Genomic DNA, 10,546 nt, shown 5'->3' on the forward strand with positions numbered 1-10,546 from the left:
AATTAGTTTTTCAGCATCAATCTGAGACAAGACCTTTCTAATTTTAGAGATATTGCGCAAACGCAAAAAAGCAGTCCTACATATTTGTTTAATATGCGCATTGAATGACATATCCAGATCAAAAATGACTCCAAGATTTCTCACAGTATTACTAGAGGTCAGGGTAATGCCATCCAGAGTAAGGATCTGGTTAGATACCATGTTTCTAAGATTTGTGGGGCCAAGTACAATAACTTCAGTTTTATCTGAGTTTAAAAGCAGGAAATTAGAGTTCATCCATGTCTTTATGTCTGTAAGACAATCCTGCAGTTTAGCTAATTGGTGTGTGTCCTCTGGTTTCATGGATAGATAAAGCTGGGTATCATCTGCGTAACAATGAAAATTTAAGCAATGCTTTCTAATAATACTGCCTAAGGGAAGCATGTATAAAGTGAATAAAATTTGGTGCTAGCACAGAACCTTGTGGAACTCCATAATTAACCTTAGTCTGTGAAGACGATTCCCCATTTACATGAACAAATTGTAATCTATTAGATAAATATGATTCAAACCACTGCAGCTCAGTGCCTTTAATACCTATAGCATGCTCTAATCTCAGATAGCTGGGTCAAGTGATGGCTTTTTAAGTAATGGTTTAATTACTGCCACCTTAAAAGCCTGTGGTACATAGCCAACTACTAAAGATAGATTGATCATATTTAAGACCGAAGCATTAATTAATGGTAGGGCTTCCTTGAGCAGCCTGGTAGGAATGTTGATGGTTTGGAGGAAGTAACTAATGAAAATAACTCAGACAGAACAATCGGAGAGAAAGAGTCTAACCAAATACCGGCATCACTGAAAGCAGCCAAAGAGAACGATATGTCTTTGAGATGGTTATGAGTAATTTTTTCTCTAATAGTTAAAATTTTATTAGCAAAGCAAGTCATGAAGTCATTACTAGTTAAAGTTAAAGGAATACTCGGCTCAATAGAGCTCTGACTCTTTGTCAGCCTGGCTACAGTGCTGAAAAGAAACCTGGGGTTGTTCTTATTTTCTTCAATTAGTGATGAGTAGTAAGATGTCCTAGCTATACGGAGGGCTTTTTTATAGAGCAACAGACTCTTTTTCCAGGCTAAGTGACGATGTTCTAAATTAGTGAGACGCCATTTCCTCTCCAACTTACGGGTTATCTGCTTTAAGCTGCGAGTTTGTGAGTTATACCACGGAGTCAGGCACTTCTGATTTAAGGTTCTCTTTTTCAGAGGAGCTACAAAGTTCCTCCAAAGTTGTCCTCAAAGAGGATATAAAACTATTGACGAGATAATCTATCTCACTCACAGAGTTTAGGTAGCTACTCTGCCCTGTGTTGGTATATGGCATTGGAGAACATAAAGAAGGAATCATATCCTTAAAGCGCTTTCTGAAAGATTTCTACTGTAATGAAACTTATTCCCCACTGCTGGGTAGTCCATCAGAGTAAATGTAAATGTTATTAAGAAATGATCAGACAGAAGGGAGTTTTCAGGGAATACTGTTAAGTCTTCAATTTCCATACCATAAGTCAGAACAAGATCTAAGGTATGATTAAAGTGGTGGGTGGACTCATTTACATTTTGAGCAAAGCCAATCGAGTCTAACAATAGATTAAATGCAGTGTTGACGCTGTCATTCTCAGCATCTGTGTGGATGTTAAAATCGCCCACTATAATTATCTTATCTGAGCTAAGCACTAAGTCAGACAAAAGGTCCGAAAATTCACAGAAACTCACAGAAACAACCAGGTGGATGATAGATAACAACAAATACAACTGGTTTTTGGGACTTCCAATTTGGATGGACAAGACTAAGAGTCAAGCTTTCAAATGAATTAAAGCTCTGTCTGGGTTTTTGATTAATTAATAAGCTGGAGTGGAAGATTGCTGCTAATCCTTCGCCTCGGCCCGTGCTACGAGCGTTCTGACAGTTAGTGTGACTCGGGGGTGTTGACTCATTTAAACTAACATATTCATCCTGCTGTAACCAGGTTTCTGTAAGGCAGAATAAATCAATATGTTGATCAATTATTATATCATTTACTAACAGAGACTTAGAAGAGAGAGATCTAATGTTTAATAGACCACATTTAACTGTTTTAGTCTGTGGTGGAGTTGAAGGTGCTATATTATTTTTTCTTTTTGAATTTTTATGCTTCAATAGATTTTTGCTGGTTATTGGTGGTCTGGGAGCAGGCACTGTCTCTACGGGGATGGGGTAATGAGGGGATGGCAGGGGGAGAGAAGCTGCAGAGAGGTGTGTAAGACTACAACTCTGCTTCCTGGTCCCAACCCTGGACAGTCACGGTTTGGAGGATTTAAGAAAATTGGCCATATTTCTAGAAATGAGAGCTCCTCCATCCAAAGTGGGATGGATGCCGTCTCTCCTAACAAGACCAGGTTTTCCCCAGAAGCTTTGCCAATTATCTATGAAACCCACCTCATTTTTTGGACACCACTCAGACAGCCAGCAATTCAGGGAGAACATGCGGCTAAACATGTCACTCCTGGTCCGACTGGGGAGGGGCCCAGAGAAAACTACAGAGTCCGACATTGTTTTTGCAAAGTTACACACCAATTCAATGTTAATTTTAGTGACCTCCGATTGGCGTAACCGGGTGTCATTAATGCCGACGTGAATTACAATCTTACCAAATTTACGCTTAGCCTTAGCCAGCACTTTCAAATTTCCTTCAATGTCGCCTGCTCTGGCCCCCGGAAGACAAGTGACTATGGTTGCTGGTGTCGCTAACTTCACATTTCTCAAAACAGAGTCACCAGTAACCAGAGTTTGATCCTCGGCGGGTGTGTCGCCGAGTGGAGAAAAACGGTTAGAAATGTGAACGGGTTGGCGGTGTACACGGGGCTTCTATTTAGAACTACGCTTCCTCCTCACAGTCACCCAGTCGGCCTGCTTTCCCAGCTGCTCGGGATCTGCCGGAGGGGAACTAACGGCGGCTAAGCTACCTTGGTCCGCACCGACTACAAGGGCCTGGCTAGCTGTAGGATTTTCCAAGGTGTGGAGCCGAGTCTCCAATTCGCCCAGCCTGGCCTCCAAAGCTACGAATAAGCTACACTTATTACAAGTACCATTAATGCTAAAGGAGGCCAAGGAATAACTAAACATTTCACACCCAGAGCAGAAAAGTGCGGGAGAGACAGGAGAAGCCACCATGCTAAACCAGCTAAGAGCTAGTAGCTGCGCTACGCTAGCGGATTCCTAAAAATACACAAAGTGAATAATGTGTAAATAATTTAGAGGTGATTCAGCAGAGGGAGTGCTTTAGTTAAGGCACGTGAAGATTACACTGTGAAACAAATCGTTATCTAGTTAACTAGATCAATCTAACTGTGCAGATTAAAGAGCTAACAGATACAGCAAAACACCGCTGTGCTCCGGAACAGGAAGTGATACAATACCGCAGTGAGAGCCAACCACCAGTAGAGGCAGTGTCAGCCACACTCACAACATCACAACAGAGTTGCCTCAAGACGCTTCACACAGGTAAGGTCTCTAAAATTTTAGAGCCAAAAGCTCTACATATGCAGCTAATAATTATATTTTCCATCTCTCCATACATATTTCAATTGTGATGCATTCCAGAAGATTTTCCACAGCCATTGTCATTTGTTCTTTAATTTTGTAATTAAGATTTTTGTCAACATACAATGCCACTCCTCCCCCTCTATTTGTCTATTCAAGCAATTGAATTCATATCCCTCCAATTCGTAGCATGTATCATCAACCTCTGTAAGCCAAGTTTTAGTTATAGCAATTACACTAAAAGGTTGACAAAATTGTTTGAAATAATCTTTTATATTCACCAAGTATTTCATATGGACTCCTACTGTTAAAATTGATTAATGAGACTTTCCCATCACTTTTAATGCAGTTGTTGTATTGGTCCTCTGTGTAATACTGACAGTTACTATTTATGAGGGAATAGAAATGATTGTCCGGATCTATCTCATATTCCAGATCCTGCATATTATGTTCAGTATATGAGAATGTTGTAATTCCAAACTCTCATAACCCTGTATCATCCCACATAAGCTGTTACTGTTCAGAAGCACCAACGAATGGTCTGTATGTTTATCAGTCATTGTAAAAGTTTGATAAAATTTTGTACCTTTTGTACCTTTTAATGTATGCATATCACGTGTAGCACTCCTGCCTGTTTTTTTTTTTTTGCATTGTAGAAATATGCTCCATTCTCAAAAGTGTAAAGCAAAAGGCACTCACGTTTCCAGATGTACGAGGTCTATTAGAAAAGTATCCGACCTTATTATTTTTTTCAAAAACCATATGGATTTGAATCACGTGTGATTACATCAGACATGCTTGAACCCTCGTGGGCATGCGAGAGTTTTTTCACACCTGTCGGTTACGTCATTCGCCTGTGGGCAGTCTTTGAGTGAGGAGTCGCCCACCCTCTCGTCGATTTTTTCATTGTTTAGGAATGGCTCAGAGACTGCTGCTTTGTTTGATCAAAATTTTTTCATAACTGTAAGGCACAACTGAGTGGACACCATTCGATAAATTCAGCTGATTTTCGGTAAAAATTTTAACGGCTGATGAGAGATTTTGGTCTGGTAGTGTCACCGTAAGGACGGCCCACGGCGCCTGATGGCGATCTGCGCTTCGAGTTGGCATCATCTCACCGTTTCAAGTTGAAAACTTCCACATTTCAGGCTCTGTTGACCCAGGAAGTCATCAGAGAACAGAGAACTTTCAGAAGAAGTCAGCATGAGGAGTTTATTCGGACATTCCATTGTTAACGGACATTTTGTAATGAAAGAACGTGCGGGCAAAGTCGCATGTCGGGCCAGACCCGACCGTGGGGGGTCGCGATAGGAAAAACACCTCTGTTGGAAACCTTAACGGGCAAGTTGGAACATGCCCAAGCTGTTAAACAATTTCTCAGTTACTCACTTGTTGAAAGCCATCAAAAGCCGCCTGAATTTTACAAATGATTTTCAACATGGAGGTGTTTTTCCTGTCGCGGCGCACACAGATTTGCCGAGTCGTCACGGAAACGACTCGGCGAATTTGCGCGCACGTCTTTCATTAAAAAATGTCCTTAAACAGTGGAATGTCCGCATAAAGTCCTCATGCTGGCCTCTTCTGAATCTTCTCTGTTCTCTCACGATGTCCTGGGTGAATTAAGCCTTAAATTAGGATGCTTTCAGGTCGAAACAGGCCGACGACGGCGCCTGGAAGCGCTGCACGACATCCTGCTCCGTGGGAAGTCCTTACACCGACAGAAACACACCATAATCTTTCATCAGCCGTTAAACTTTTCACCGAAAACCAGCTTAATTTCTCGAATAGTGTCCACTCTGATATTCCTCACAGGTCCAGAAAAAATGTTGATAAAGCAACGCGCGCCATCTTGAGCAGCGTGTGAAACAAAGGAATTCAGCTGAGAGGGCGGGACCACATCTCACTCAAGGTCTGCCCACAGGGAAATGACGTCACCAACGCATGAAAAAACTCACGCATGCGCACGAGGGTTCAAGCATGATTGGTGTAATTGCACGTCATTCAAATCCATATAGTTAAAAAAAAATAAAAGGGTTGGTTTATTATCTAATAGACCTCGTACAGCGGGACACTGCTTCCTTGTCAGGGCTGGGAACATCAGATCGCAAAGTTCAGAGTCCTTCTGTGTCCCCCCAAAAAAGTAGAAAATATTATAATCTGCCCTACGATTGGATTTTGGAAAACCGTGTGACAGTGAACTAATTCAGATTGGACACTCACATTGCGCACGTCATCACACAGCTTCTATGAGGAGTACAAAGATATCCAGTGGCTGGCTCGAAAGTCTTCGGAGTTAACTTTTCAGCAAAAAAAAAGTAAGTTTCTATCTCATACCATTAAAAAGTTATTTATAATTTAGTAAAGTTTGGTCTTAGCCGTCGTATGCAATGGCGTCGGCCCCAGAGGGTTAAACTCACAAGCAAACTTAAACTTCTCGTTTCTTGTTTCAGCATTGAGAGTGAGACAGAGGGAGAGAGAGAGGGAGGAAGACAGAGAGAGAGTGAGAGATAGCGCTGTCTCTCTCTCTCTCTCTCTCTCTGCCTTTTTTTAAAACCCTGGTGTTTCTGATCACTGGGCACTGCGGCTGTGTGATCATGCAGTCACACACATGCATGCGGGTTCACCTACCAGTTCTGATCAGGAACATGTCCAGTTCTAATCACGTACACACAGGTGCTGCGTACGTGGATCAGTCACACACACATGGGCTTCACCTTTTCTCCAGCTGATTTACTCTGGATGAATGCATTTAGTGTTTGGATGTGTTATAGCGCATGCGCACATACATGCACACACAAAAGTACTGAGTCGTACATAATTCAGCGAGTGAAACATTGTTCAGAAAAGAATGGAGCCATTTGCGATCACCCTGCATTTTTTGTTTTTATATGTCACACCTCTGTGGATCAAAGCTGTTCACACGTGAATGTCCACTGCTGCTGAAACTTTTCACACTTGATGCTCAAAGTCATGCTTCTATGTAAACTGCTGCCAGGTCTGCACAAACCAAGGTACAGTTCGCTCTGAGAGATCACCACAGATGGCACAAAATATTATTATGACATGTCGGTCCTCACCAGCTCCACGGCAACAAGGCTGATTGCACTCCTGTAAAGCCCCCCTGCTGCGAACAAATATGCAGCCCAACAAGGATCATCTCCTCAAAACGTTTGCACTGTCAGATGCTGAAAGGGTCAGCAGGCTCTTCTCTCTGCACGGGCTGGAGGACAGCAAGCCCTTCAGAGTTCATGGACAGAATGCTGCAGCTCTGGGGAGGACACTGGCCAAACTTATTGTGCAGGAACACCCTCCTCAGCTGCTTGCAGTGCTGGCCAACACCAGGATCATGGACTGCCATGCGCTAGCAGAGGAGGCCAACAAATTCTTCCTGGCCGGCCAGCACCACGGCATGACAGCAGCCGCACTCACCCCATCACATGCAGCGGCAGAAGCCCCACACCACACACCAGCACTACCTGCGGACGAGCTGCATCTCTCCTCCACAGCAGCACTCACAAACCAGCTTCTGTACTGTATGAAAACGTTCAGCTGGTTGAACGGAGCGCTAATGTTAAAAAAACTAAGCAAATGATAAGAAACCATCAAGAATGACAGCAAAATGAAATATGGACGAATTGAGGTTTTCGGCAGCATTCGTTCACATTTTTTGACAGTGTAAAAATCCTGACGAAGTGCCAGTTGCAGGACCAAAGCTGAACGAAGGTTAAACAATGCCAACTAAAGTCAATGAAAGTCCAGATTTCTTGTTTCATTTTGGCTTCATTGCCCTTCGTTAAGTGCGGTGTGACCAGGCTTTAAGACTCACAAAGGATCTCCAGTTTGTTAAAAAAAAGTGTGAGAATACATTTTCCCATCTTCACTCATCAATGAGTCAAAGACTCAGCCCTTTGTAGACACTGCTTTTTTACAAGATCATGATTACAATCATCTTTTGTCATCATCTGTTTTTAATGACATCATTATTTATTTGTGTCGGGGCTGAGGGGAGGTGAGGCACAGACAGAGGCTGGACACAAATGCAGGCTCTCAAACAGGACGTATGAGTAAAAAGGATGGTCTTTATTATAGGCAGGGGTTCGGCAACAGGAAGACAGTCCGCGGAACAAAAGTAATAGACAAGGACGAGACAGAGGACATGGTCAAAAACTAGCAGGGTCAGTACACGAGCAAACTGGGTTTTCAGAGCTGAGGCAAAAACAGGGTCAGGTAAACAGCGCAGAATCAAAACACGGCAAGAGCAAAAACAGAACGAGACAAAGCGCTGGTAAGTGATGAACATCATCGACAAACGAGCAGTGAGGGAATGAACAGACGTAGTTTAAATAAAGAAGGCGGTGACAGGAAAACAAGGTGCACGTGAGGACGAAGAATCTGGAAAGGGGGGCGTGGCTGGCAGATGAGGAACAGGTGCAAGAGAATGAGGGAGGAAAACGCAGTGCAATGCAGGCAAACCAAAAGAACTAAGTGACTGGAAAATTAACAGAGAAAAATGAGACGTGCTTAAGGCAGAAAATAATAAACATGAGCAAAACAAAAGGGGAAAAAATTAGGAGATATGTGACTAAGCAAAGTGGAAAACCAGGATATCAATAATAATAAACACAGAACTGGAACAGAACTGACACTGGATAAAATATAGAAATAAATGCAGTGACAATACAAAATACTAATAAGAAATAAATCGCAAAGAACATAATCAAATACTAAACACTGAAGATGAAAAATAAGCAAAACCTGTGACTAAGCATGATGTAAAGAATGTGAAAAGCTAAAGTAACATACATGACTAATAAAATAAAAGATGACCAAGAATGAAACTAGTGACAAAGAAAAGCAATGAATGACTAAACCAAAAATGCAATACATGAGAACCAAGACCAGGAACACAGAATAATATATAAACATGAATAATCAGAAACAGACAAGAAAATAAACAAGCGGCCAAGCAAAAAAAAGAAAAAAAAAAGTCAAGAATGGGCTAAACTGAGAGAAAAGAAAAGGGAACGAAGACCGGAACCCAAATAGGACAGAAGCATGACAATTTGTTTTTTATATTTATACTCAACAAAAATATAAACGCAACACTTTTGGTTTTGCTCCCATTTCATATGAGATGAACTCAAAGACCTAAAACTTTCTCCACATACACAATATCACCATTTCCCTCAAATATTGTTCACAAACCAGTCTAAATCTGTGATAGTGAGTACATCTCCTTTGCTGAGATAATCCATCCCACCTCACAGGTGTGCCATATGAAGATGCTGATTAGACACCATGATTAGTGCACAGGTGTGCCTTAGACTGCCCACAATAAAAGGCCACTCTGAAAAGTGCAGTTTTATCACACAGCACAATGCCACAGATGTCGCAAGATTTAAGGGAGCGTGCAATTGGCATGCTGACAGCAGGAATGTCAACCAGAACTGTTGCTCGTGTATTGAATGTTCATTTCTCTACCATAAGCCGTCTCCAAAAGCGTTTCAGAGAATTTGGCAGTACATCCAACCAGCCTCACAACCGCAGACCATGTGTAACCACACCAGCCCAGGACCTCCACATCCAGCATGTTCACCCCCAAGATCGTCTGAGACCAGCCACTCGGACAGCTGCTGAAACAATCGGTTTGCATAACCAAAGAATTTCTGCACAAACTGTTAGAAACCATCTCAGGGAAGCTCATCTGCATGCTTGTCGTCCTCATCGGGGTCTCGACCTGACTCCAGTTTGTCGTCGCAACTTCGCACAGCCATTGAAGAGGAGTGGACCAACATTCCACAGGCCACAATTGACAACCTGATCAACTCTATGCGAAGGAGATGTGTTGCACTGCATGAGGCAAATGGTGGTCACACCAGATACTGACTGGTATCCCCCCCCCCCCCCAATAAAACAAAACTGCACCTTTCAGAGTGGCCTTTTATTGTGGGCAGTCTAAGGCACACCTGTGCACTAATCATGGTGTCTAATCAGCATCTTGATATGGCACACCCGTGAGGTGGGATGGATTATCTCAGCAAAGGAGAAGTGCTCACTATCACAGATTTAGACTGGTTTGTGACCAATATTTGAGGGAAATGGTGATATTGTGTATGTGGAAAAAGTTTTAGATCTTTGAGTTCATCTCATACAAAATGGGAGCAAAACCAAAAGTGTTGCGTTTATATTTTTGTTGAGTGTACTTTACTAGCACTGAATTGCCCCTTCCAGCTGCTTTTGGAATGTGTTACAGCCCTTAAATTGTGTAATTAATTATATTAACAAATTAAATGAAGTTGACCACACAAAACATGAAATATTTTGTGTTCAAACTGTCTGCAGTGAAACAGAAGTCAGTGTTTGAATATTTGTTCATATGTTAAACATTGTATAAAATCTGTCATGCCAAGAATCTACAAGAAGAAACAACTCTGTCTCTTGAGGAGATTGAGAAAACACTGGATGAAGCAAAATCAGGTCAAAACAAGAATCCTGAATGATACACCTGAAGTGTAGGCAATAGAAATGGCTCAAGAAAACAAAACAAAACAAAAAAAAAAAAAGAAGGGGGAAAGTCAAAGAAAAGGGAAAACTTAAGAAGAAACAAATCAAAAAGAAATTCCCAGTCTACAACAGTTCTGAGGACAGTGATGTTTTCCCACTTGATGACACTTATGTGAGAGCTCTGGGGAGAAAAAGAAAAGGCTGGAGTAACTCCAAGGATGGAGCAACACCTCATATTTGTCTGTAGCCCTGAAGCTTTAACTGCTGCTTTGTTCTCATGAGTTCCAAATTGTGAAATGTATAAAAATTTTGAAATGTTTCGTCAGTAAATGGCAGTGTTCTATGCATTTTGACCCATCTACTGGATGGCAGTGGGAATGGCGCCCAGTTATATCACACAGTTGACCTGAATCACAACTTAACAAACAGACTTTTCAGTTTTGCAAATGCCTTTTTTTTAACAATTGAAAAAATGACATATTTT

Source organism: Thalassophryne amazonica, chromosome 11, assembly GCF_902500255.1.
Source record: "Thalassophryne amazonica chromosome 11, fThaAma1.1, whole genome shotgun sequence".
In the NCBI taxonomy this organism is placed as follows: Eukaryota; Metazoa; Chordata; class Actinopteri; order Batrachoidiformes; family Batrachoididae; genus Thalassophryne; species Thalassophryne amazonica.